At 37.0% G+C, this 26,548-nt stretch overlaps 1 protein-coding gene across 3 annotated transcripts in view; it reads left to right on the top strand.

The window, feature by feature from the left end:
- The window catches only part of sncaip.L (synuclein alpha interacting protein L homeolog), a 142,620-nt gene that overhangs the window by 31,221 nt on the left and 84,851 nt on the right, over positions 1-26,548 (top strand). For 2 of the 3 annotated variants that reach the window (XM_018264212.2, XM_018264219.2), the window contains exon 2: positions 20,805-20,868. The exons of the other annotated variant lie outside the window; for it this stretch is intronic. The gene's annotated coding sequence lies outside the window, so the exon portion shown is untranslated. The remainder of the gene's footprint in view (positions 1-20,804; positions 20,869-26,548) is intronic. 3 annotated transcript variants of the gene reach the window in all.

Below are 26,548 nucleotides of genomic sequence, written 5' to 3'. Positions count from 1 at the left end.
CTCTTTAAAGTATGTTTTCGAAACTATTATAGCTTCTGCTTTTTGTCTTGTAGACTCTCTGTTGGGAATCAGATAAGTCAGTACCGGTAAAGTAATCTGGTGATAGATATCTGGCTGTTTCCCTTGTTGCACTAAAAAGTAGGATAACGCTAATGAGAAATTCTCCATCAATAAGGCCCTTAAACTCTGTTCATTAGAAGCCAAGCTAGAAATAGACTTGGCATGTTACAGCATCATTCCCTGTATCTGATGTTCAGTCAAGAATCCTTATTTACATTATGCAGCGTAAAAACTTACTCTAAGATTTAAGCAGCAACACATGGATGAAAAGGATTCCTCTCCAATTGCCTGTTATTTATTAAACACACACTAATAAAATCATACAATTTTCTAAGCCATTTTTCAGAAATCAGCACTGCAGGCTGTATATTGGTGCTTTATTTAAAGCCGAAAAAAAGAAATCAGAAATCTTTATAAACCATAACAGCTGTTCTCAGAATCCATATATATTTAATGCGTACTATGCGATTTTGTAAATTAAATGTACATATGCTTTTTATTTCTTGTTCTTACCTAAACCGCACTTCTAGAGTACAGTTTTTCTTTAAAAAAAAACCCTGTTTGTTATTATATTATATAAAGGATACATCAATACCTGGTATCTCTTAGTGTTTCAGCCTCATGGTATTTAATAAAGCTCACAATGAGAGGTCTTGTGTCCTATAATGATAATGTTGTCCATAGAGAAGCTTATAATAAATTCTTGCAACAGTTGGGGACCGATTTAATAACACTCGTGGTCAGGAAATCACATAGTTTATTGGCTATTGTGAGTTAATCGCAACTGCTTTTTATTTATGAAACCCCCCCCGCTAGTCATTCAGATTTTTTACAATCCTGAATTCCGCAGTTCTCGAAAACAAAAAAAAAAAAATACAATAAACTTAAGATTTATCTCATCAGCTCAGATTTACTGGGATAACATAGAAATCAATGGGACTTAAGGTGGCCATACATGGAGAGATCCGCTCGTTTGGCGATGTCGCCAAACGAGCGGATCTCCCTCCGATATGCCCACCTTGAGGTGGGCAATATCGGGCTGATCCGATCGTGGGCCCTAGGGCCCAACGGTCGGATCCTAACGATGCCCAAACGGTCGGTCGGATCGCGGGACCGCATCAACGAATAGATGCGGCCGCGATCCGACGGGATTTTCTGTCCCATCCGATCGAGATCTGGCCGACTTTCGGCCAGATCTCGATCGGTGAAGCCTGTCGCGGGGCCCATACACGGGCCAATAAGCTGCCGACACGGTCTGTCGGCAGCTTTTATCGGCCCGTGTATGGCCACCTTTAGATCTTCTCAATTCTGCAGTGAGGATAATCATGGTTTTTACCTAGAAAACTTGAAAGTCCTCAAGTGGCTTGAAAATGCATTACGTTGCCTGAAGTTTAGATTGCTCAGCATAACCAAACTCTGTGATATCCATCAAAGGATATCTCAGCTGACAATCAAATATTGCCTGCCCCTCCTCTATGCCTTTGGCATAAAGGCAGGGCAGGCAATAACTTTTACTTTCCATTCAGCACTTACTAGTTGTTACTGCTCTTCCCACATTCCCCCTCTCTCTTAACCATTTAATTGTGTAGCCAGTGCGTGGGGATGGACATCAGGTCCCCCATTCTGGTGCACAAACAAGATTTTGAGATAATGCAATGCTTGTCTAAATAACAGTGTCCACAAAATGGCTCCTTCATGCTTGCTATAATTATGAATGAAATCAAATAATTTATATAGTGTATTTTGCTTGACTAACGTGATAAAATAGGATTTAGAATATTTTTTTTGGGGTGACACATCCCCTTTAAGATTATCTATGGTAAGGAACCCTACACTATCCCTGTGTAAGCAAGGTGCCAGGACCCTGTTGCAGCAACATAGCACCTAAATGTTGTCCCAGGTTCCTAACACTGACCAGAAACAGTAATGCTTCTATCCTCAGTGAGCCATAGAACTAAAATAAATGTATCATGTATGGTGGGATTTAAAGCAAGTTTTTCTGGCTTCCTTAGCCTACCTGAAAGATTTCCATGAATGGAAATGAGTATCTACATGTCCAATATGTTAAAAAAAAAGATTGGTTGTTCTTATTGTTTTGTTGCACCCTTCACACTGAAACCCAGGTAGCTTAAACAGACCATATGCCTCAAGTGATCATGGGGTGCTAGGAAAGAATAAAAGCCCAATGACAGACTGTGTCTATGCGCCAGGAGAGAAGACAAATTAGATTAAATCACATTAGGTGGTGAGATGTGAATACATTGCTGTATGTAATGCTGCATACTCCTGTTACATTTATATTCTATGGGAGAGTCATTTATTTAACTAACCTATCACAAAGTCTATATTCTTGATCCTCAAATGACCCCAAATATTTCAGCCTCTGTTAAAAATCTCACAGCTTTTTTTTTAATCATTTCCCCACAACTTGGAGTTGACTGAGGTTAGATGGCTACTTCTTTTTCATCTTTCAGAATGACCACATCTAAATTATACTTTGATGGACTAAAAGTAATTTTTTTCCACCAAATGAACTATGTAATGCAGCAACAGCATGGAAAATTCTACTCAAACATCGGCCTCAGTTCAACAATTCCATCCTCTGCTAGCAATCTAGTGTTCTATCATTCCTTAAACAAAAGAGTGAGGGCAATACTTTATTTTCATATGTGCGTCCTCTGAAATGAGAGACATGAAAATGTTTTCACTAAACAAATGCTCTTCCAAGAACAACCTTTTTTGTTCTTTTAATGAGAAAGGGGGATCATACGGATAAGAAAGAAAACAAGCAGTGAAAGCTAAATGGAAATAAGCCTAAAAGCATGTTAATTTTCCCAAACATGATGAACATGTTCTATATTTCATTTGACTATATATGTGTGTATAACTGACATTCGGTAAATGGCTGCTTTGTAAGCAAGACCTAATTAGGGCCTGATTCTTGAATGATAGATGATCCGTTTTGTGACAGTACTTTGACACTTGAGTTGTGGCATCGACATCCTATATATATTTAAACCTCCATGTTTCTTCTCCCACACCATCCTTGTTTGTGCATCCCGACAAGCAAGCCATCAGAATCCCACCACTCTTCTGAACCATCTGGCAAGGAGGACATATAGGGCCTGCTATGATGTATCAAACAGTGTTAAGGGTTTTATAGGGCCTAAGCTATACTCTTGAATCTTGTCTGTACCCTACTTTTTATGGTTTGCCCAGGGCCAGAATTTAAAAATGCCACACCCCTGCCACATCCACCACTCCACCCCTGTTTGCACATCCTGGCACAACCGACCCACCCGCAGTCAACGTTCACCCCCATGCTCGTACTTGCTCTAATGCGTTCTTTGCTGCTGCAGACACGATCACTGGGGACTGGGCAGGCAGGAGATTCATACACCTGTCAAAATCTCCTACCCAGTCTCTAGTTAAGGTGCGGCCCACAGGCAGCATGCCACCCCTAGCAATTTGCCTCCCTAGGCTTGTCCACAAATCAGGGCCTGGGTTTGTCAGCTTCCCTCTATGAACATACTTGTTGTTTTTCTCTTGTTCCATTATGTTCCTTTTTTTGGTGAATTGGTTTTCTTTTTCTTCCCTCTTTATCCACCGTGTGCTTCTATCTGCATCATACAACTTATTTTATCCATATCTATATGTGTGATACTTGACATCGTTGAAGTCCCCTTAGGAAGAACTGCAGTTATCAAAATGCCAGTCCTTTGTGACTTTCATTCCTTGTGGAAGATGTTTCATCCAAAAGGTGGTTATCACTTTGAAAAACTGACTTTCACAGGGAGAACTGCAGGAATCAATAATGCCCTTGAGTCATAAGCCATAAAAGAATAAACTTCTTGTCTGTAACAGTTTACTCTGGGGCAGTAGAGTAACTAGATATTACTTGGCCCCTAATATGTCTACATTGACCTGTTTTACCAATATTTATTGAAATTGTGTATGAATTAGGGCTAATGACACCCCTATACCTCCTGGGCCCCCATCAGCCGCAGGGTCTGCTTCCTTTGTAGTTACACCCCTGGGGTCCCTGTGAGTGGCCCTAGAGCCTCAATTCATACCTCAGCTGCACCTAGACAATACAATAAAGCACTAGTCCTTGTGAGGGGCTAATTACTCATGAAGAAAGCATGTTGCTCTGCAATAGAAAGGAAGCATTCTCCTCTAATTGATTTGTAACTGTCACCCACCCTTTCTCAGTATTTATTTTTGGTACTATCAGTCTATTTAATGAAATTTGTCTTCTAGCATACACACCAGTTATATGTTTTTGTTGGTAATTGGTCTGTTTTTTGAGAGATTTGTATAAATATATTGATATCGGATACTGGGACCATAGTTTACTTTTTATTCTCCTATTTATCCTGTTTGTGTATAATCTATTACATACTGTGATTTGGCTTCTTAATTGCTAGATGTGTTTCCTCTCACATTTTTGTACAGAAGTCTTGTTTATTTACCTAGCAATAAACCTTGACATTTATGGAGTACTACTTTCCAGTCTTTAACTTCCTTGGGTATTAATCTTTTCTCTGTTAAATGAGGCTGCTAATACGGGCCAGACCCCTTGGTAAATTGCTACGTAATGGGAACTTGGAAAAACTCAAGCCAGCTTGGAGTTATAGAATGACAGTAAATAAGAGACATCGGTTTGTGTATTTACCATGCCCATGCTCCAGCCCCGTAGTAATATTACTGAAGGCCATATACAGATCCAAGAAATGGCAGCAAATATAGATGTGGTGACCCATCTTTACTCCTATAAATACCCCATAAGAGCTATTATGAGTCAGATCTGCAATGCACTTTACTGGAGACAAAGGAATCAGTCATAATTTGATTTGCAGGCTAATCGGTAATTGGCAACATTTCCACGTCAACAGAGGGATTTGGCTAAAACTATCTGCTGGCAACTGATCACTGATCTGAAATAACTTTCTTTGGATGAAATGAAAGGTTCATCTCTAATCTCTGGGCTTCAAATACTTTGATCCATTTTAAACTCTTTCCACTCTCCAGTTCTAATGTTCAGGTTGTGTTATAATTACAGACTGATGCCTGCTCTCCACTAACTTGTCTGTGTGTTCATAAAATTGATTTAATGTAGGAAAAGGGTAGGATCAGGTATGTCACATATGGGGAGTCAATGAATATGCCATATATCTGGGGGTGTCAGGATTTAGTTTCAGCAAAGCTGACCAACTTGCTATCATTTTATACATTGGACTGTGATTTCTCATGCTCCTAAATACTATCTAGTACAAGTCTGCTTAAATCTGTGCTGCCACACTAAAGAGGTTGTTGACAGTAACAGTTGCACTACAGTGTTTTCCAGTTAAATTCCAATCACTTGCACATTCTGCCTGCTGTTCTAGACTAAAATATAGTCACTGTTCTGGGATTCAATACATATTCTGATCAATAATCCTAACAGGGGCAGTAAAAATGGTCTAATATCTCAGATATGTTTTATGTTTGCTTCTTAAAGGGTCAGTATGCTCCATTGTCAATTGCTGAGAGTTTTGTGCTCCATCATGGAGCGCCAAAGCACTTGAACTCAACCCATGTTGATTTTATACACTTTGCACCTTGCCCTAGGTATAGTAAATGCAGCCCAGTAGTGATGAGCAAAATTTTTTGCCAGGTTTCACCATGAAAAAATGTTGATAGACTGTAATGTATAGTAAAAAAAAAAGTTGCACTTTTTGGAAAAAGATGCACAAAGAACACCCATTGATTTTAATGTGTTTTGCAAATTTTTGCTGTTTTGTGAATTTTTGGCAAAGAGAAACTGGACAGATTTGTCCATCACTAGAAAAGAGATGTCTTGAGACAGAAGGATTTTGTAAGCTATCTTATGTTCAACAGGAAGACAAAAAAAATGGAGGACCAGGTTCTTAGCTGAGAGAATTATAACAGCAGAAAGTAAGATGGACTGAAGAGGAGAGCGGCACAAGTTTGGAAGGCTGGTTTGCTGTAGGTTGCAGTAGTCAAGGCATGCTAGGATAAAGGGATGCATGGAGAGTTCCATTGTTGTTAGATTCCAGTTGAGATGATGTTTATTCGTTCAAGGAGTAGCTAGAGATCATGTTCTCTAGTTAGATGGTCAGTGAATGAATTTCTATATATGTAATGGCATGCATCTGTATAAAAGTGATATTTGAAGCTAAATTAATTGATGAGGTACCCTAAACAGAGAATGTACAGAAACAACAAAGAGGGCCTAGAACAGAAACTTGAGACTTTAATCTGAACTGGAGATGAGATCTTAGCATTACAGGCAGCAAGAGATCATTTAGAAATGTAAGAAGAGAGCCAAATCGAGAATTTACATTACAATAGAATGGTTGACAATATCAAACACAGAGAATAAATCCAATAGGATGAGAACAGAGAAGTGATTTTTGCAATCTGGAAATCATTTGTAACTTTATATAAGGCTGTCTCTGGATAGTGTGCTGGTTAAAATGAACATAGCTAGTGAAAATCCATATTAATGGAAAAACCACCCTATTTATTAATATTATAATTAATTTTAAAGCATGATACTCCAAATTATACAAAACGCCCATATTGAAAAACCCAGGGATGAAAGGACAAGTTCGAACAGTGTAGGGGCCAACATTAGAACAGAACAATGCAGTAGTTAGAGATACAGGATGAGTTTAGTGTGGCCTTTACAGAAATCGGTGCAACACCTGCCTGTTTCCATAAATCTATGGAGGGATTGAATGTATTTGTGTGGTATTTATTTACAAAATTGAAGGGGGACAAAGATTTGGAAGGTTGAGATAGTTGATGTTTTGTACTTTGTTTTAGACAAAGTCCTGAGGAGAGTTTTAGATTAGTAATTCTGTTTGGTGAGCTATGCATAACAGTATTGAACAGGAAATTTACAAATTGTGGATTGTTATTATCAGTGAACTATAGTTATCTTACTGTAATTCCAAAGAGGGTATGGATCATCTTTAAATACAGAAGAATGGGATGGGTTTTTGGTGCAGACAAGATTAAGGAAGTGGCAATTCTTATGGGTGTAGGTTTCTGTTCCCTGCTGGAGATCTGAGAAGACAAGTTTAATCGAAAAAATGAGAAGACCAAGAATAAAAGGTATTGTCAATGTGTCAATTGACCTCACATAAGAGAACTGCAGAGATTTCAATGCAAAGAAACTAGTAGAGGTGGGATTCACAAATGAAAGAAGTAGATGTGAAACAACTAAAGTGCATACACTTGATAAGGAGAAAGGTAAAAAATGTTTTAAAATAACAGCAAGAACAGAAGAGAATGCGTATCTTAGATTCAAATATATTAAAGGTAGAGGTAGTAGAGGTTCCAAAAAATTATGTTGAATTTTCAAAAGTACTGGTTTATTGTTTATTGCAAATAAATATGTTTGGGGAATTTTCAGTTTGGTCCCTAAAGTACCTTTTTGGATTAACTTTTTCATTAAATGGAAGGTGTCTGCACAGCTGCTGATAAGTACTGAACACTTCAGTAATGTATACAGTTGTTATATTACTTACATAAGCCCAGTTATTTCACCTAAATAGAAATTCTTAAATTGCAAACCTTTACTGATTGAGTAGAATAGGGAATATGCTGGCTGTAGGGATGGGCCAATTGTTTCGCCTTGTTTTGCAGCAAAAATGATGGCCATAGACTTGAATGGTGTCGTGCGTCAAAAAAAAAGACGCACATAAAAAAAAATTTCACCGCGCAACAAATTTTTTTTTTACTTTAATGGGCGTCGGCGACATTTTTCTGGTGGCAAATTTTTGGCGAAACTAAATGGGTCAAAATCGCCCATACCTAGCTGGCTGCAGTACACAGTAGTGCAATAGGCAACAGCACCCCACCAACCAAAACTCAAACCCCCAAATGTAATAAAAGGCAGTAGGTATGCCCAGGAGCAGTAACCCACAGAAACCAATGAGATGCTTGCTTTTATACAGGTGACCAGTAAATGCTACATGCTGATTGGTTGCTATGAGTTACTGCTCCTGGGCAAACTTAGTGCCTTTTATTACATAACCTCCTAAGGGGCCTTTTCACCATTATGTGTAAAACATTGTAGATAAACATGACTTGTGATGTTGCCCATAGCAAACAATCAGATCTTTGCTTTTGTTTTCTAACTTGTAGGTGACTGTTGAAATCTAATTGATTGGTTGCTGTGGGCAACATCACTGTGATGTTTTTCTCCAATGTTTTACTCTGCATTATAAATAAGCCCCTAAATTCTGTTACCCTACAGACTCTTGCAGTTAATTTTGTGGATATAAAATGTTCTGCATCCTAATGCAATTTTTCAGAATTCCGGTAGCAAGCCCAGAGATCATATAGTATTTGCATATATTGTTTTTGTTCTGAAAATGGGAAACATATGTGCTATTATAGGAAACTACTCCATTTTTAAAGAAATGCCTCATATACTTAATATTAAATGACACAAGTGCAAAGCTTGCACTTTTGAAATGAAAACATTTCCGGAGAAATCTATATGCATTTAATGTTTCTCTAAATGTAGCATTAGAGAAGTTTGTACAAGGAGATGTTCTTCAAACTGATTGACCTCAAGATAAATATTTCAAGAAGCCCTTTTGGATAGGCTTATCGAGTTGCAGTGTGCTGACCAGTTTAAACCCTCTGTGATGTTTGATACCTTTTTACTGTTTCCATTGTCCTCTCATGTTCTCAATTCCACTGCATTTGTATGAGGTGCAATAGCTACATTCTAAAATACTCCCTTAAAAAAAACGAATGGGAAATTAGACATCATATTGTGATTTATTTTCTATTTTCATCGAATTATATGACTGTTGGAAAATGACCAAATACGGCTCAGAGTTCTTTTTGGGATGTTATAAAAAGCTAAATTATGTAAGGGATATATAGTACAAATGAAAATCTCCCTAATCTTGTAGGCAGTAATGAATGGTGCTGGTTTTATTATGCTCCGAAGCTGCAAATCCAAAAATACTCCAGCTAAAACCTGTTGAATTTATGTAAAAGTCAGAGGCAAAGGTCCCTTTAGCCATTTGAAAATGTTTTTGCCTTCATGATTTTCCGGTGTTTTAAACGCAATAAATTTGAGGTATTCAAGGTTTTTTAGAGTAAACTCGATTGGAGATATTTGAGTCTTTTTCCCGATGCATTCAATCGAGTTTTTTAGATCCTGATTTTTTCATAAATAAACAAACATTCAAGTTTGTTTAAATTTTGAGTTTATTTGTGGTAGAAAAAAACCTCACAAACTTGACCTTTAATAAATAACTACAAAAGGAGAGTATGGTGCATCCAACATGTAAAAAGCACATGCATACATGGGCCGATAAAAGCTGCTGACAGACCGAGTTGGCAGCTTATTGGCCCGTATATGGGGCCCCCCGATGGGCTTCCCCAATCGAGATCTGGCCGAAAGTCGGGTGGATCTCGGTCAGATAGGACTAAAAATCCTGTCGGATTGCGGCCTATTATTATTATTATTTTCATGCATTTATGATGGCCCGACATATACTGCAATGGTAGAGGGCTCTGCCCAAAAGAACAACCCAGCATCTAAGAGTTAATTTCTATACTTGCAAGGAACAAAAATGTTTTTCAGCAGCTTTGTTCAAGATAAAAGTCTTCAGAGACACAGATCCTGGCGAATAAGACTTTTAACACATGTATATGCTGACATTTGTAATGGGCTGAATACCTTTAGTGAAGATAGCTCATGGTTTCATGCTGGGAGCTATAAGTGCCATTTGAGATGTTGAAAATCCTTAAACACCTTCTGCACTACCTTTCAACCCCTCTTATTTCTCTTTATTTTTCTTTCACATACATTACTTCATGTGATTATGCACTGTGTAATATTATCCAGCTCTGTATAACAAGGAAATATCTTGCTTGATGTCTAAAGTCTAAACTCACGAACCATGCAGTTTTACCACAGACCTTACATTTATTGCTAGGAGAATGGCTTTCCTTCATTAGCGCTCAGCCATATCCATTGAGCTGATTTGATGTTCATCTGTTTCAGATGCCCCCTGAATAGTACAGTAGACATGGCATGCATATAGATGCATTTAATCATTAAAACAGTAAAACAAAAATACCTAATATACAGTACTTTATACCTACTAGCAATACTGACCCAGTCTTTGGCCGAGTAGCAACTGAGTAGTGGGGTAGTGCGATATGTAGATGTTTATGGTTAGAGTGGTTCTTTTTACCATATAAATAGTAAAACTGTTGTATTTTAAACAATCACTTTTCATTATATATTATGTTGTTTTCATCTATCATTTTACATAGGTTTAAAAGTGAATGCAAATATTTTTTAAAAACTCTCTTCTGTTTTACTTTCTTAGTGATAAATACATATAGCACCAACATATTCCAAAATGCTTTACAAAAAAGGGGTGTATAAATCATTTGTACAGATAAAAACAAACACTAACCAACAGAAGAAGAGGGCCCTGTTTTAGAGCTTACAGTCTTAAAATAAAGGGGTGTGGGCTAATAATGTGCAGGTCAGGAAAATCTTAACCCGCACCCAACCCGCAAAACTTTAACCCACACCCCACCCTAACCCACAAATTGTTGCCGTTGTTGGATCTGCACCCAATCCATACCTGAATCTTCCTGCTCTATATGCTACTTCTGTGTGTGCCTCTGGTTCCAAACCATGGAATCTCCAGGAGCAGTGGAGAAGTGTAATTCCCCAATCTGACCCATACCCAAGCCTAACCCCTAATGGTTGGCCAAATTTCAACCAGAACCGCCCAACTAGAGGGTCAACCCACAGGGTTTGGGTCAACCCGCACATAACTTATGTGGGTAGATCAGAAGTAAGAACATGAAAGGTATGGCATTGGCTTATAATGTATAATGATGGAATGCTCAGCTAAGTAAGGGCTTATCTAAAGAAACATGTAAGGGAATTCTAGAGCAGCACAGCTTTGGTTTAGTTTTGAATATATGTATTGTGAGTGAGATGTTGAGAATGAGATTATTAGAATAGGCTTTGGTTCAGGTTCAGTTGTTTTAGTTTAACCTCAATTGTAGCAGAATCCAATATGGTGACCATCAATGGAGAAGAAGCCCAGTAGAGAGTTGCAGGACTCAATAGGTGATATGGTCAGATAGTCTTAGTGACATTGGTTGGTTTGTCCAGGCAGTAGACATATGCATACTGCATGTTGTCCCGGCTGAGGGTGCGTCTGTCTGGTCTGGATTGAGGCAGGGCTTATGTAGGACTGGTCAGACCAGGAATGACTTTGATGTAGTTGGCCAGCTTAATGCACAAAATGTCTCCATGTCCTTAATTTATTGATAATTGATTGAATTCAGAGGACCTCTTGTATTTGCTTTAAGAAGGGCTTATGTCAACCCATGTTCAAGAACAACAGAGACTTTGTAGCAGATATAAATGCTGGTTCAGCTTCAGTACTGTTGGCCTTTTACATGGCCTAGGCTTAATTTTTATATTGCATCGTGCTTCATTATTATAACAAGCAGATTGTTTTTTAAATGTGCCACTTATTTATTTATACATTAGTGTATACTGCAGCTTCACCATCTGTCTTCTTTAAAGAGAACATATGTAACCATTATTTGTTAAGTCTATCTGGTAAAAATACTCCAAATTCATTTTTTTGGCCTGTAGAGAAATATCAGATCCATTTTTCTTATTGCCTTTAATAATAAAATTTTACTTGAGAATTTAGCACCTTTTAAAACCAAGATTGTTCATACAAGACATGAAGCTGGCTGGCCAGAAATACATTTTAGTGTTAATTTAGAGCTGAGCATCAGGGAAAAATATGCCTCTTTCATGGGGAATAGTTCAGCACCATATGAAAGGCACAGGACCACTATAAATACCATTACATGCTTAATGCATATTAGCAAATATTTATTTTGTCTACTATGTCAGACATTACTAAGCAAAACTAATATTCGTAATTTCATGATAGGAATCATCTAGTAAAGCTGTATGTGGAGCGCCTTGGGCTTTGCTGAGCAATTACCTTGGGGGTACCTTGTGGTCTTCATTTGTTTGTATTGCACCTAAATGTTCTTTTGAAGATATCCCTTTTCATTTTCTATTTATTTTTACATTTTGAACTAATTACAGTGTGGAACACATTTCCAGCATGCATGTCATTATGAGCAAGTGGATGCAATTAAACCCTGCCATTCATTGGTCGCTGTCAGGAACATGTAGCCTGTGTGATACCATATATGAATGTTAGAGTAATAAAACTAATTACTCACTATATGGCACCAGCATGCTTTTGTATTATGTTCTGGGAATATTAGTTTTATATACACTTGTGCGCACAATCACATATGAAACACATTCATGAAAGCTTGTTCCATTCGCTAGAAAAAATGTAGGGGTGGGGAATGCCAGTTTTAGAAAAATGCCAATAAATCAAGAATATCTGTAATTTCGGATACCAGTGTGAATATAAAAGGGTAAATTTACTAAGCGGCGAAAAATTTGCCAGCAACAGCTTTGCAGCCATTAAAACACTTCACCAGGCAAAAATTTGCTCAGACAACACAAATTTACAAAAATGCAAAGTTCCGTCCAGGGCACCGAACGCTGGCGAGTTTTCGCTAGCGTTACTTCGGCAATCAAAGCGAAAATGCACTAGCGTTCAATTCTGCCTAGCGCAACTTCTTTAGAGGTCTTCGCTCAGGCTAATGAAACAATACGGTGGGAAATTATAAACTTGAATAGACGTATATGTTGCAGCAGATACATTACATTACACAAGGCCAGGGAACCTTAATAAAGAAAATAGAGTTGTTATATTGCCCTACACATGAGCCCACAGTATAGTTTATGTTCCATATGTTAGAAAATGTATGGGGGAATCCGGTTACCCAAAAAATTTTTTAAGGGCTTTTGCAGGCTATGTCTCTGAAAAAAGGAACCGACGCCAGCGTTTTTATGCAACTTTTTCCACTAAAAATATGATGTAAGTAAAGCTGGCAATAAACGTGCAGATTTACCTGCTATATAGGAAGAACTATCGGACGTCCCAATCTACCGACCTGCCACTAACCTATAGTTTGAATAAAGTAGTAAAAGAACAGATCAACTAATGTTCTGCCCCTGACAGCAATCGTACGAAAGTTTATGTCCGACAAAGCTGGTGGCAGTCTCCCACTGAAAATCGTCTGATTGGCAATTCTTGCAGAGAAATTATCGGCAGCCGACAGAAATCTTTTAACCTGGCCGATCATCCAAATGACCGTGAGATGAAAAATGTCGAGACTCTCCTCACACGGTCAGAAAATCGTACGAATCAAGGATTCATATGATCGGATCTTTGCGTCTATGGTCAGCTTAACAGAAGATTGAGGAAGATATACTGTATGCACGAAGGCAAGTCTGGGGAAAGAGGTAACGTTCAGTAAAATCCGCATCTTAGTGAATTTGTGTAGTTACGTCCATTCGCCAGAGCGAAAATTCGCCTGGCAATAGAGTGCGAATGACTGCTAGCGTCTGTCTCTTTCGCTAGTGAAGTTACACCTGCGCCTGTTAGTAAATCGCAAAGTGCCTGAAAGCAGTAACTCTGGCGAATTGTCCTCAGCGTTAGTCACTTCGCCCTTTAGTAAATCTGCCCCAAAGACTTATAGTTCTTGATGTTTCTCAAATTCCATGTTTTAAACTTAATAATTCAGCTGCAATCACAGTCTAACTCTACTCTAAGAGGCCCATTTCTAAAAGATTGAATTTTAGGGTTATTAGAGCTTTTTGAAACCATGATTAACCACACTTTCTCTAAAACCACGGATGCCATGAAAGATCAGAATATAAAAAGTACAAACACTGAACAATACCAAAAACATCTAAAAAAAAAATTTTTTTGGTGGAGAATTACTAGTGGAAAAAAATCCAAAAAAACCTCTAAAAAGTCTGAATGGCTAAAAAAAAATGAAATAGTATCACACAGTTCCTATTGACTTCTGTGCGACCTTGACTGCTTTTACTTGCTGCAGCTTTGTATAGAGTTTTCTATTGTTGTTACACTTAATAAATGTTGAATTTAAAAACCCACAAATTTTAAGAGAAAAAATAGAAATCCATATGTTAGTAAATCGGCCCCATTCTGTCCTGTTCCCCCCGATGGAAACTGCTGTGTTGACCATTTATTTTTCTAGTTTCGTACATTACTTTTTGTTTAATAAAAAATAGCTCTTTGTGGGCCCCATCTGCTTAACAGAACTGTAATAGAATGTAGCAGTTTGTGTATGTTCTTTAATATGTGTTTATATGACTAAATGTGATGTAGCACAGTAACAATGATCCATGGTTCCTTTATGGTTTCACCTACTTTGAGGTGTGTCAGAGGCCAGAACTCAAATGTTTAGTAAACAATTTAGCTGAAAAGTGAACTTTATTAAAACAGAAAATCATAAAGCTTCATCATTAACCTTGTCAAGTTTACTGGCTCCAGCAGAAAGTGTGCTTCATGCCTGTTCTTTCTTTTCACTCTGTATATATGCAAGTGCACAGCCCTCCATTATTTATACATACAATGTACTGGAGAATGTTTCCCCTAGTACCTGTATATAATTTGCCCTCTTAAACAGCTCAGATTACCTCTGTATCTCTGTGGTACATGGCATTTGTTGGAACGTTCAATCAGTTTGCATTCCTGGTTTGTGACTATATATATTTTTATATATAAAGGAAAAGGAATCAATGAATTACTTAAAATCTGTATAAATAGGTTTTGTGCGATTGTGAGGAACCAAACATTTATAGTGAAAGTAACTTTATTGGAGAAGGAAAGTCGTCTTGCGCTTGGGGGTAGGGATGCACCGAATCCAGGATTCGGTTCATGATTCGGCCTTTTTCAGCAGGATTCGGCCAAATCCTTCTGCCGGGCTGAACCTAATCCTAATTTGCATATGTAAATTAGGGAAGCGAAGGGATATCACGTGACTTTTTGTCATAAAACAAGGAAGTAAAAAATGTTTCCCCTTCCCACCCCTAATTTGCCTATGCAATTTAGGATTCGGTTCGGTATTCAGCCGAATCTTTTGTGAAGGATTCGGGGGTTCTGCTTAGTCCAAAATATTGGATTCGGTGCATCCCTACTTGGGGGTGCCAAGTATTAGGCACCCCCAAGTTAGTGTATTTACTTACCCGAAACCCTGGGCCGGGGTTATACCAGTGAGCACCACAAAGCGACCATCTTCCGGCTTCTTCTTTCTTCAAATTTCCTGGGGCAGAAGCATGCACAGAAGAACGAAAAAGATGACTTTTTAAAGTTTGGCTTTTAGCTCTACTGAGCATGCGCAGCCGCATGAAGAAAGAGGAAGAGGGAACAGGATCGCTCCGTAGTGGTGACTGAAAGAACCCCTGGCTGGTGCAGTTTTCTGATGATAGGAGCACTGGTTCAGGGTTTCAGGTAAGTCAATACAATCACTTGGGGTGCCTAACATTTGGCACCCCCAAGTGCAAGCCGACTTTCCTTCTCCTTGATCACCTTTAAATTCAATTTTAATTGTAGGGAGTGATATTTTGAGACAATTTGCAATTGGCTTTACTTTTTTATTATTTATGTTTTTTGATTTATTTCGCTTTTTATCCAGCAGCTCTCCGGTCTGCAGTTTTAGCAATCTGGTTGCCAGAGTCCAAATAACCCTAGCAACCATGCACTGATTTGAATAAAAGACTGAAATAATAAAATGTAGCAATAACAATACTTTTGTAGCTTTACGGAGTATTTGTTTTTTTGATGGGGTCAGTGACCCTCATTTGAAAGCTGAACAGGGTCAGAAGAAAAGGGCAAATAATTAAAAAAAAACTCTGAAAAATAAATAACAAAGAGCAATTGAAACATTGCTTCGGATTAGCCATTCTATAACATACTAGAAGTTAACTTAAAGGTGAACCACCCCTTTAATACATAAAACATTTAGGACCTTGTAGTTTATATTCAAGTTCAAATATGAGTAACAACACATGATTAAAATAATAGTTTCGAAAATGTCTTTGTGCTTTCTGTACTTTTTCTGAATTTAAAGCACATCCCTTGATGTCTTATCTCAACAGGCTGTTCTGTGTTCTTTCTCCAAATCCTCTATAGGTTCCAGAATTGGGGCAATAAATACTGTAGAGATATTTCTAATCTAACTTTGACTACGGCATTTGAACTGAGAGCAATAAGTATAACATGACCATGAATGGGTGGAACATTTTGTACATTTTTTTAAAAAAATTATGCTTGACACTTATCAGGCAAATACACAAAACAATTCCAGCCTTCTGAATTTGCATTTTATAACATTGATCCTTTTCCTTCAGCTTTTCTAGTGTATTGGCCAATTTTCCAATCATTAACCTGGCAGCCAATGTGCTGAAGCAACAATGAAATGCATTAATAACCATATTTAATTTCCCATCTAGGTCTTCATAACTGAACACAGCACCCTCATCTAGCCACATTTAAAGATGGAATAGTTCTTCCCATAGCTAATTCTGCACAATCCAACCCTGTTCTCTGCCTAGCTTCCCAACACTTACCTAGTTTAAATGGTCTGCAGTAATGAACAAAGCAATCCAGCACTGACTTGTTTGCCAGCAGGAAGGTTAACATCATTAGAACAATATTAAATATCACTGCTGTAGCCTTGTTATTACAAGACTTATTCCAGTCACAGACAAAGAATCTATTAAATGTCTTGGTTTTATTTTGGGCACCAGTCCCCAACTGTTTTGTGCATGGGATTTTGTGACATAAAATGTGAATGTGAATTTGAAGTAATAGAAAAACCTGTTTATTAAATGTCTTAGCTGTTTTGGATCATGTTTTTCATTACAGGTTTCTTAGATTGGCAGGTAGCCTGGAATATTGACAGAATTTTCCATTTTTTACATAGAAAAAGTTACAAATGCATGCTTAAATATGTAATGCATGCATAGAAATCCACCATAAACTTAGTAACATAACCTGACTGGCCAGTGAAGTGGTTGCGAGTTCCATGGCATACAATTTATCATGTGTATTTATTTGCTGTATTTTATTGCCCTGTGTGGGGACTGATCGGATGTATATAGAAACCCAACCCCACTGCTGCTAGTGGCTTGCACTTTTCTCACCTGTTTGGTGACTAAATAGGATATTATTCAGGCTGTATGTAAACATGATCTTCAACAGGGCAAACACCAAGGGCTTTCATGAATGCATATGACTTCCAAAGGAGAAGAATGTACTCAAATAACTAACTATATACTTTTATGTGTACAACTACAGAAAATGCAGCATTTAGCAAGCTTAACATCAAAGGGGTTGTTAAGCTTTAAATTAACTTTTAGTATGATGTAGAGCAGTGATCCCCAACCAGTGGCTCGTGAGCAACATGTTCCTCTCCAACCCCTTGGATGTTGCTCTCAGTGGCCTCCAAGCAGATGCTTATTTTTGAATTCTTTGCTTAAAGGGAAGCTTTAGTTACAAAAAAAACCATGTGTATTGCCAAACAGAGCCTCCTGTTGGCTGCAAGACAACATAGTCAGCTACCAAATAGCCAATCACAGCCCTTATTTGGAAGCCTTATTTGCATGCTTTTCTTGCTATCTAACATTGTTTTTCACTTGAACGTGACTCACGGGTAAAAAAAGATTGGGGACCCCTGAATAGAGAATGACAATTTGTACTTGGTTTTCATTTTTTATTATTTGTGTTTTTTTAGTTATTTATCTTTTTACTCAATAGCTCTCCAGGTTGCAAATTCAGCCACCTGGTTGCCAGAGAATGATATTCTGAGACAATTTGGAATTGGCTTTCATTTTGTGAAAGCTTGAAGAGTTTTCAGGACTCATAGGCAATGGTTGGACCACAGATTGGATGCAACTAACAGAAGTGTGTTGGAATAGAACAGTAGATACATTTAAAATAAAGCTACACTAACACGATAATCCCATAGAAATAAATATAGAACTATGTTATTCAAGATCACAAAAGGAGGTGGCCCTTCTTTAGTGGCTTGTTCTACTCAACAAAGCCTTTCCCCTATCAAGTTGACATCTGCAGGTAGAGTGAGTTCATAACTGATCTTGTTCCCTCCTGAATGAAAATGAAATGGAGACCAATGAGAATAACCAACCACTGTCTGTGTTATTTTATTATTTCATCATATTCTCGCCCTGCCACTACCAAGTTTATAACTGACCCCGCTTTCTAACTAAGCGGTAGTGTTTATACTGCTTCAATGAAAACAATATAGTGAGAAATAACCATTCAGTTTGCATGGCTGTGATCTGAACATGTTCAGCATGGACGGAAAGAGGTCATTGTGACTTATAAACCCAAGCAGCTTTTAACATTTGAGTGCTGCCTATTAGTAATAGTTTTTTTTAATACACGTATAAGCAGATTATGACATGGTTTGATGTTGGCATGTGCTTACTTTAATACAAATATATTCTAATGTAATTATAGAACAGTAGTTAATAGTATGGAACAGTTTAAAAAAGAACAATATTTTACTTTCCTTTCCTGTTCTTTCATGATGCTCATTTTAGATACCTTGGGGTAAATTTATCAAAGAGTGAAGTTCCGCCACTAGAGTGAAATTCCGCAGCTCTCCATTCATTTCTATGGGATTTTGAAAGGTGTATTTATCAATGGGTGAAAGTGAAATTTCACCCTTTGATAAATACGCCTTTAAAAACCCCATAGAAATGAATAGGAAGTGGCGGAATTTCACTCTAGTGGCGGAACTTCACTATTAACTTCACTCTTTGATAAATATACCCCCTTGGGTCACTTCTACACAAGCCAAATTGTAAAAATATGATGTTTAATAGCCTCTGAGTTACAAATGGCGTGATGACTTTTTTTTATTGAGACATGTGTGTGCCAGAAGGGATATTCTCTACTTAAAATTTGCCCTGATAGTTCCCCATGAGGATTGGCTTTGACTACTTGGGTCAAGGGTTGGCAAGCTGCACTCTCCAGCTGTTGTTAGTCAGCTACTGACTGAGCGAGGATGATGGAGGCTGTAGTTCAAGTAAAACTGCAGTGCTACAAATTACCTGTTGCTGGCCATAAAAAAAAATACTTTCTTTATTTATATAGAAAACAAACATGGAATTATCTAATATTTTTTCTCAAAACATTTCTATTTTCTGCATAGTCTTATAATTTTATTGCTATACATGGAAGGGGTAAAGCAAAGGTGTGCATCTGCTTCTTAAGTGAGCCCCAGAGGCTCAGTACAGTATTCAGTACTCTGTACTTCAAGAATAAGAGAATCTTGGTATTTATCCTTAACATCTGTTTGAACTTTAGTGGGAAAAGACATCTGTGCTGCAAACTGAGCTTCGTTTTAGAGGTCAGGAAAACAAACACTGTAATATTATCATTATTATTTCAAATATATTCCTTCCCAGTCTTTTAGAATTACATTATTGTGATCTTGGTGTTAACACACTGCACCCTAAAGGGTTTTTTATTGCTGATGATGGGAAATATAGAAATAAAAAAGCACTAGAAATACAAAATTTTTCCCATAATTGATTTTTTCTGAAATGTTTTTTTCTTTTGGTAACAATAGACTAGAGCTACCAGTTCTGATTGTGATACAGTGTACACTTGAACAAATAATATAGACTCCAAAAATCGAATTCAACTAAACTTGGATCGAGTCTCCAAAAAACCTCGAATTTCAGGAAGACTATTAACATCTTCAAATGGGTCAATGGACCTCTCCTATTGACTTATACATGAACTTGGCAGGTTTTAGGTGCAAATAGTGGAATCCTAATTATTTCCAGAGCAAACGTTTGATAAATCTCTAATTGCGGTGGCCCTTTTATATATTCAACTGAATGAATGCCCTTCTTAAGCAAATGTATTTAGATTTAGATTTTAATACTGACCATATGCTGGAGAGCTTGCTAAGTACTTCAGAACACATTGTCAACTATTTTCAATTTTACCTTCCTGAAAGTTTCAATCCTTTTCAGTTTTTTCAGCATTTACTCATGCTCCATCTACCCAAAAAGAAGGGAAGTTTGCTGATAAGATTTTAGTTTGGACAGTCATGATGTTCTATCAGAACCTTCATAGACATCAGAACTGTTTACTTTCCCAGTGGTAAGCACCAGGGGAGGGAGCCAGATGGTTGGGTATCCATATGGAATATGATCTGGGCATCTATGTTGTACATTTGTAGCCAGTGAAAGGATAAGTAGATTGACACTTCAGGCCCTTAGCTGACTTTTGCTTGAATATGAAAAGGGGGCATCAGTTTTGCTCCCATTTCTCTCTTAAGTGCCAGGAAATTGTTAAACTCAGTCCTCTAGATCATTAATACTAATGGCTATGAGTAACAGGAGTTGGACAAGTTGGAGTGCTTTGTTACCAGAACCTAGAAACATTTTCTAATGAGATGAAAACCTGTAAATTAAAAATCCATGTGAATGAAGAGCGTGCTACTTTTATCAGCTGTTGATATCTGTTTGATATAGCCTGGTTGTTTGAGCTAATAAATTCTATTTTTCACACTTTGCAGCAAAGAGGTGCTGCGGCAGTATTTTGTTTCTTGCTGTTTGATATATGTAATATTCCGTTTAAAATAGCATTTGATAACAAATATTTGTAGCCAAAATAAAAAGAGGTCTAGTATAGCTTATTACTTGATGAATTAAAAAAATAAATGTAATGAAATTGAATTCCTTTATCTTTTATCATTTTCTTTTTTTGTAGGTCCCTTACATTCAAAAATACTTTGCACCTTATTGCTCCTAGCTCTACACCCTAATAAAATCAGGTAAGACTCAGTTTTATCATAAAACTTATTATGTACAAGAAGTATGGGCAACATATTCTATGGTCTAGTAACTTAAAGTGACAGTAAGCAGCTAGCTTTTTGCCACTAATATGGATTCATGCAGCTTAATACCTCCGACTTTTTTAAATTGCAATTTTCAGCACAAATACAAGCTTTACTAGCAGTTAGGCATTTAAAAAAAAAAAAGAGTAAAAAGGTTGAACTTGATGAACTTGTGTCTTTTTTCAACCTAACTTATTATGTTACTAATGAAATATATGAGGAGCTTAGCTTTTTTCCCTTGCATGTTTGCTTTTATGTAACCACAGGACACTGCCACTGTAAGACCTTGGAAAGCAAACTTGTGGTTTGGTTTAGAAGCATTAAAAGCCTACCATAATATTTGTAAAATGTTTTTTACTCATTTGGGATTTGTAAGACATATATATTTTTCATTGACAATTTTTTGTTTTACTTCATAAATGGTCTTTGTTTCATTTGTATTTGTAGTGATTTCCTAGTATAATTATATCAGTGATCCCCAACCAGTAGCTCATGAGCAACGTGTTGCTCTCTAACCCCTTGGATGTTGCTCCCAGTGGCTTCAAAGCAGGAGCTAATTTTTGACTGCCAAACAGAGCCTCAATGTGGATTGACAATCCACATAGGGGTTACCAAATGGCCAGTCACAGTATTTGGCACCCAAAGAACATTTTCATGCTAGTGTTGCTCCCCAACTCAGTTTAGTTTCGAATGTTGCTCACAGGTTTAAAAGGTTATAATTATAGAATTATATAATGTAATATAAACCTCAGTAAGCATAATGCTTATCTTGGCATCGTTAAGACTTCAGCAACCCATAGATGCCCAGAGTTTTGACCATATTGTCCAACCCTGGGCCCCCTGCCCTGGTGCATACTACTGGGGAAGGGGACAGTTCTGGAAGACCAACATGGTCCAAAATGACAATATGCTCTTCACTAAACAAATAACTCTACAGTACAAGCTTTAAAACACACATACAAACAGTTTCCGATGGGTCAAAGAAAAGAATCTCTTTTCTGATTCAAGTGGTTTTTGGGAGCTTCATCAGCTAAGGTACAATATATTAAGTCATAGAAAAGGTCACAAGCTGTGCTATTAAGTTAAAGTTGGCTGTCACATAGCCTTTTCAGTACATAAGGTGTAACAAACGTTGGTTGCATTTTGTGTTTTAGGTTATGCCTCAATGAAGAGAAATTACTTACATTCTTATTTTGCAGTTGACACTATTCCGAACATTCGGAATGCTTATGTGTATGACATGATGTGTTACTAATAGTAACCTACTGGTTCGATTTTTCATTGTAAGTTACTAAAACAGTACCGTATACTTGATGTTTCTTTAGCTAGCATGAATCAATGTTGATGGCAAAACAACATGCTTTTGTTTACATCAGCATGAAGGACACAGAGTACTCATGGGACTTAATTTATGTGCAAAAATTTAATGTTGTAAGTCGACATTTCAGCCATACACAAAGGACTTTTATCAAGAGATCAAGGTCCTCTGTAGAACCCGAAACTTCAACTTACACCATAAAATTTTGCACATAAATTAAGTCCCACGAGTGCTCTGTGTCCTTCATGCTGATATTACTTTTTTTTGGGTGAGTGTACTGCCCTTCAGACTCTCTCTCTCTCTCTCTCTCTCTCTCTCTCTCTCTCTCTCTCTCTCTCTCTCTCTCTCTCTCTCTCTCTCTCTCTATATGTATATATATATATATATATATATATATATATATATATATATATATAAAGTTTGTTCCCTTCAGACATTGTGTTCCTTTAATACCCTTATGTCCAGATAATAGATTTTATATCTGTACTAAAAAAAAAATACAGTTTTAAACACTTCTCCTAAATTATGAAATTACACTTCCAATCCTAGAAATAATCGAAACATTACAACACATACTATCAGAAAAGACAACTTCAATAAAAAACCTAAGTGATCTCCCTCCTTGTGGCACTCTTCTACTCCATTTTATTTCCCTCACAGACCTAATTAAGCAGTTGCTGCAGAATAGTACTTATTGTTCTTCACATGGAGCATGGGATATTGCAATATACTGTACACAGTGTCCTACCAAAGCTACAAAACTCTTGTAGATTACAAAACGCTGCTCTACATGAATCCATGAATCTATTTGTATTATCAGTCTCGGTGCAGTTTACATGTTATATCATATACCAATTTATAATTCAGAGCACTGGTCACAAATCCCAACAGGGGAACTCCTAAGTTCCATCCATTATATCCATATAAACACAATACATATAAATAAACAGCAAGACCTTAACAATGACCAAAAATAGTCATCAAAAGTAGACTACATGTTGGTGTAAAGGTCAATGTATTCCTGATTTCTGCTTCCAGTTAGCTCAGCATGGATATATGCATAAAATTCCACCTGTCTTTTATTTCCGCTCTATTCATCTTTTAGGGGCTTACTAATCTAATTTTGTATATGACGTTCCTTTTTCCGCAGTACTATGGAGCTATAACTAGGTGTGTTCCAGGCAGCAATGTTGCTATGTCTCTGCATCTATTTATTAGTAAAGACAACAATTACTGTAGTTAACTAGAAATGTACCAAATTAAGTTCATAACTCATCGGCATTCTAAGAAAATTCTGATTCTGAATCAATATATTATTGATATATCACTTTAATGTGTAGACAACTAAAAACTATTTATTTTCAAAGATAATTTAATTTTGTCCACTGTGTTGAAATCAGAATGTGCTAATTAGGGTTATTTTGGTTCAGTATTTATAGTGTGCCAAAATGTTCCCCAGAACTTTACAGAGATTTGTATATTATTCACATTAAGAGAAACCCTCAGCAAATAATATTTTGATAGGAGGTTTTGGAATAGACTTGGTTACGGCTTACAGATTTAGCAGTCCAAGACACTACTAATGCAAGTGCTGACTCACTTGTGTGTCTAGGTTATGATGAAAAAGCTCCAGGCTCATAGAATTTATATAAAAATAAAGAATATTTATTGCTGAGTCAAATCAAGTTACAGCATAGATGGAAAATACTGGTTTAAGGTGAATCAAATATCAGACATACCTGGAGACATAAGATGTTAGTCGCTGCTCTTCCAAGACCTGACTGTTCTACTAAGGCTTCCTTATCCATCTTTGGCCCAGAAAAATCACTCCTCCAGAAGAGGTGGCTTTTGATATTTTACAGCCCCAACAGCTGTTTACGCATAAACAATAGCATGCAACCCCCTGGTGATGCAAGTTACCTATTTACAATTAACTTTCCCAGTTGTGTAACATACTTCTTGTTAGTGATGGGCAAATCTCTCCCCTTTCACTTCACCAAAAAATTTGCAGCAGAAAATTAGCGAAAAATCGTGAAATCAGAAGTTCACGAAAAAATCGTGAAAATCGGAAATTGACTGAATTGACTGAATTTTCGCCGGCGAATTTTCACGGGAATTCACGGCAAATTCATGCAAGGCGAATATTTTCACCTATCACTACTCCTTGTATTATTTAGCAAACACATTGCCTATATTATAAATGTATATCATATATAATATAACGTAGATATAATATAACAGTATCACCCCCTCCCCCACACACTCCCTACATGAGGTACCCTTCAGGAATCTGTTTAATACATTCTTTAGATCCTGTGCCATTCCTGCAATTGTCCCCCTTTAATATTTCCCTTTTCTCATCTTCCCTGAAATGTTTGATTCTTCTCTTCTACTAGATTCCAAAATGCAAAACAACGATACCAGTTAGATAATTCCTATTCATAAATGTAAGCGCAATGTAAGCTGTGGCTTGTGTTTATAAAGGCTAAATAGGAACAATTCTGGGGCACAGTGATTGTGAATTACTCAAGTTCTGTTTTGATAAAATATGCCACATGTGTTTCTCGTTACATCCATTGTTCATTATTATGTTGATTACCTTGCCATATTTTATTGCTGTATAAGTAAACCTTTATGGCATTTCCTAAATAACAACTAGGGCTACATTCTTTTACGTCAAAGGCTATTTTGCCAGTGTATTGCACAGTACACTAAATGGAACCCCATCAGTGAATGGTAAAATGTCAGTAGATCAGCACGGCCTCAATATGTCTTTTATCTTTACTTGTGCTGTATAGCTCAGTTGTATTTTTTCATTATGTCAGTTGATGTATTAGAGGCATGAACAAAACATAACTCATGAGCTATGAGATAAGGATTACATTTGGGTTGTAACATGCATGACCCTGTGTGTTGCCACTTGTCGAGTTTAAACTTGGAAGGCCAAGTCCAGTCCAGTCTTATTTTTAGAAGGTTTTCTGGTTTCCATCTGCTTTGAAAATCTGACAGCTCTATAAAAAAATCCTTTTTAGCTACTCCTATTTCTATTTTTTTCAGTAGCACTTACCCACCCAAACTTTTCTAGATTGCTATAAACAGCATTTCAAAGGATTCTATTTAATGCTCACCATCTGAAACATAAAAACGCAAGGTATTTCTTGCACTAAATTAGACATAAAAGTACAGTATGTGATCATACATAAAACTCTGTTAAGTGCATGTATGTATATATATAGACATACAGTATACAGCTGTTTAACATACAGTACATTACATCTAGGCTCTATTAAAATAGACCAACTTTTGTCCAGCTGGTTCTTCCACTTGATCTGACTTCTTTACAGCAGTACAACTTGTGGGCATGGTCCATAACCATTTCAGATCTGTAGTTGAAGAAAGAAATGTTGTATGGCATTGCCATTACAGGTCTACCATACTATTAGACTGTATGTTATTTTTATGTCCCGCAAACTACCCAAGCACTTAACTTACTTTTTTTGTTGTAAAGCATCACAATTATCCCACAAAAAATGGTATAATGTATATTTGCTTCACCATTTGGAAAATGTTAGATAGCCCTGATTTAGCTTAGTAGATGATACTGTGTTGTTTATGGTAACAGACTGAGGTCTATGACAAATGTTGTTCCTTTTATACATTACAAAGTATTCACATTTAATCTAGATACCCTTGGAGTCAGGATTTGCTATCCCATTCACCCATAGTCTATAAAATGCAGTTTACTTTATAAAAAATCTGTGAAAACACATGTGCACACATCCCACAAATATATCTTTATAGCTCACTGTCAGATTTGATTTTTTTGCATTTTTCTATGCATTTCTGATAAAAAAAAACAATGCTAACTGTAACGCTGCCTTCTGAAGTAATATCCTCTTCCCCACCCCAAAAAAGTATACTTAAATCTGAACTGTTGAACTTTCCGCAGAAGGAAAAAATCTGTATAAACCTTAAGAAGGATAAGGTGATCCCTTGCTTGGAGCTTATTCCTTCAATAACATAAATCACTTGTGACATGCGCTGGAAATGCAGTAGAAAAAAAGCAGACCATTGTTGTTTTTTTCTTTGTTCTTTTCTGCTTTTTTGACCCAAAATCCATGTGAGTAATAGTAATTATTATTTTCAGGAAATGTCACTTGAATAGAAAACCAGAAGCAAATATGTCTCTGTAGTCTAGCACTTCCACGAACTGCTTAGACTTGTCATGAGATGTCTAACGCGGTCATCATATTACCTTCTTATTGCTGCTTTGCTGAAGTTTAATCACAGTTTAATGTT

This window comes from Xenopus laevis, chromosome 1L, assembly GCF_017654675.1.
Source record: "Xenopus laevis strain J_2021 chromosome 1L, Xenopus_laevis_v10.1, whole genome shotgun sequence".
Classification (NCBI taxonomy): domain Eukaryota; kingdom Metazoa; phylum Chordata; class Amphibia; order Anura; family Pipidae; genus Xenopus; species Xenopus laevis.
This window is presented reverse-complemented; position numbering and strand designations above follow the sequence as displayed.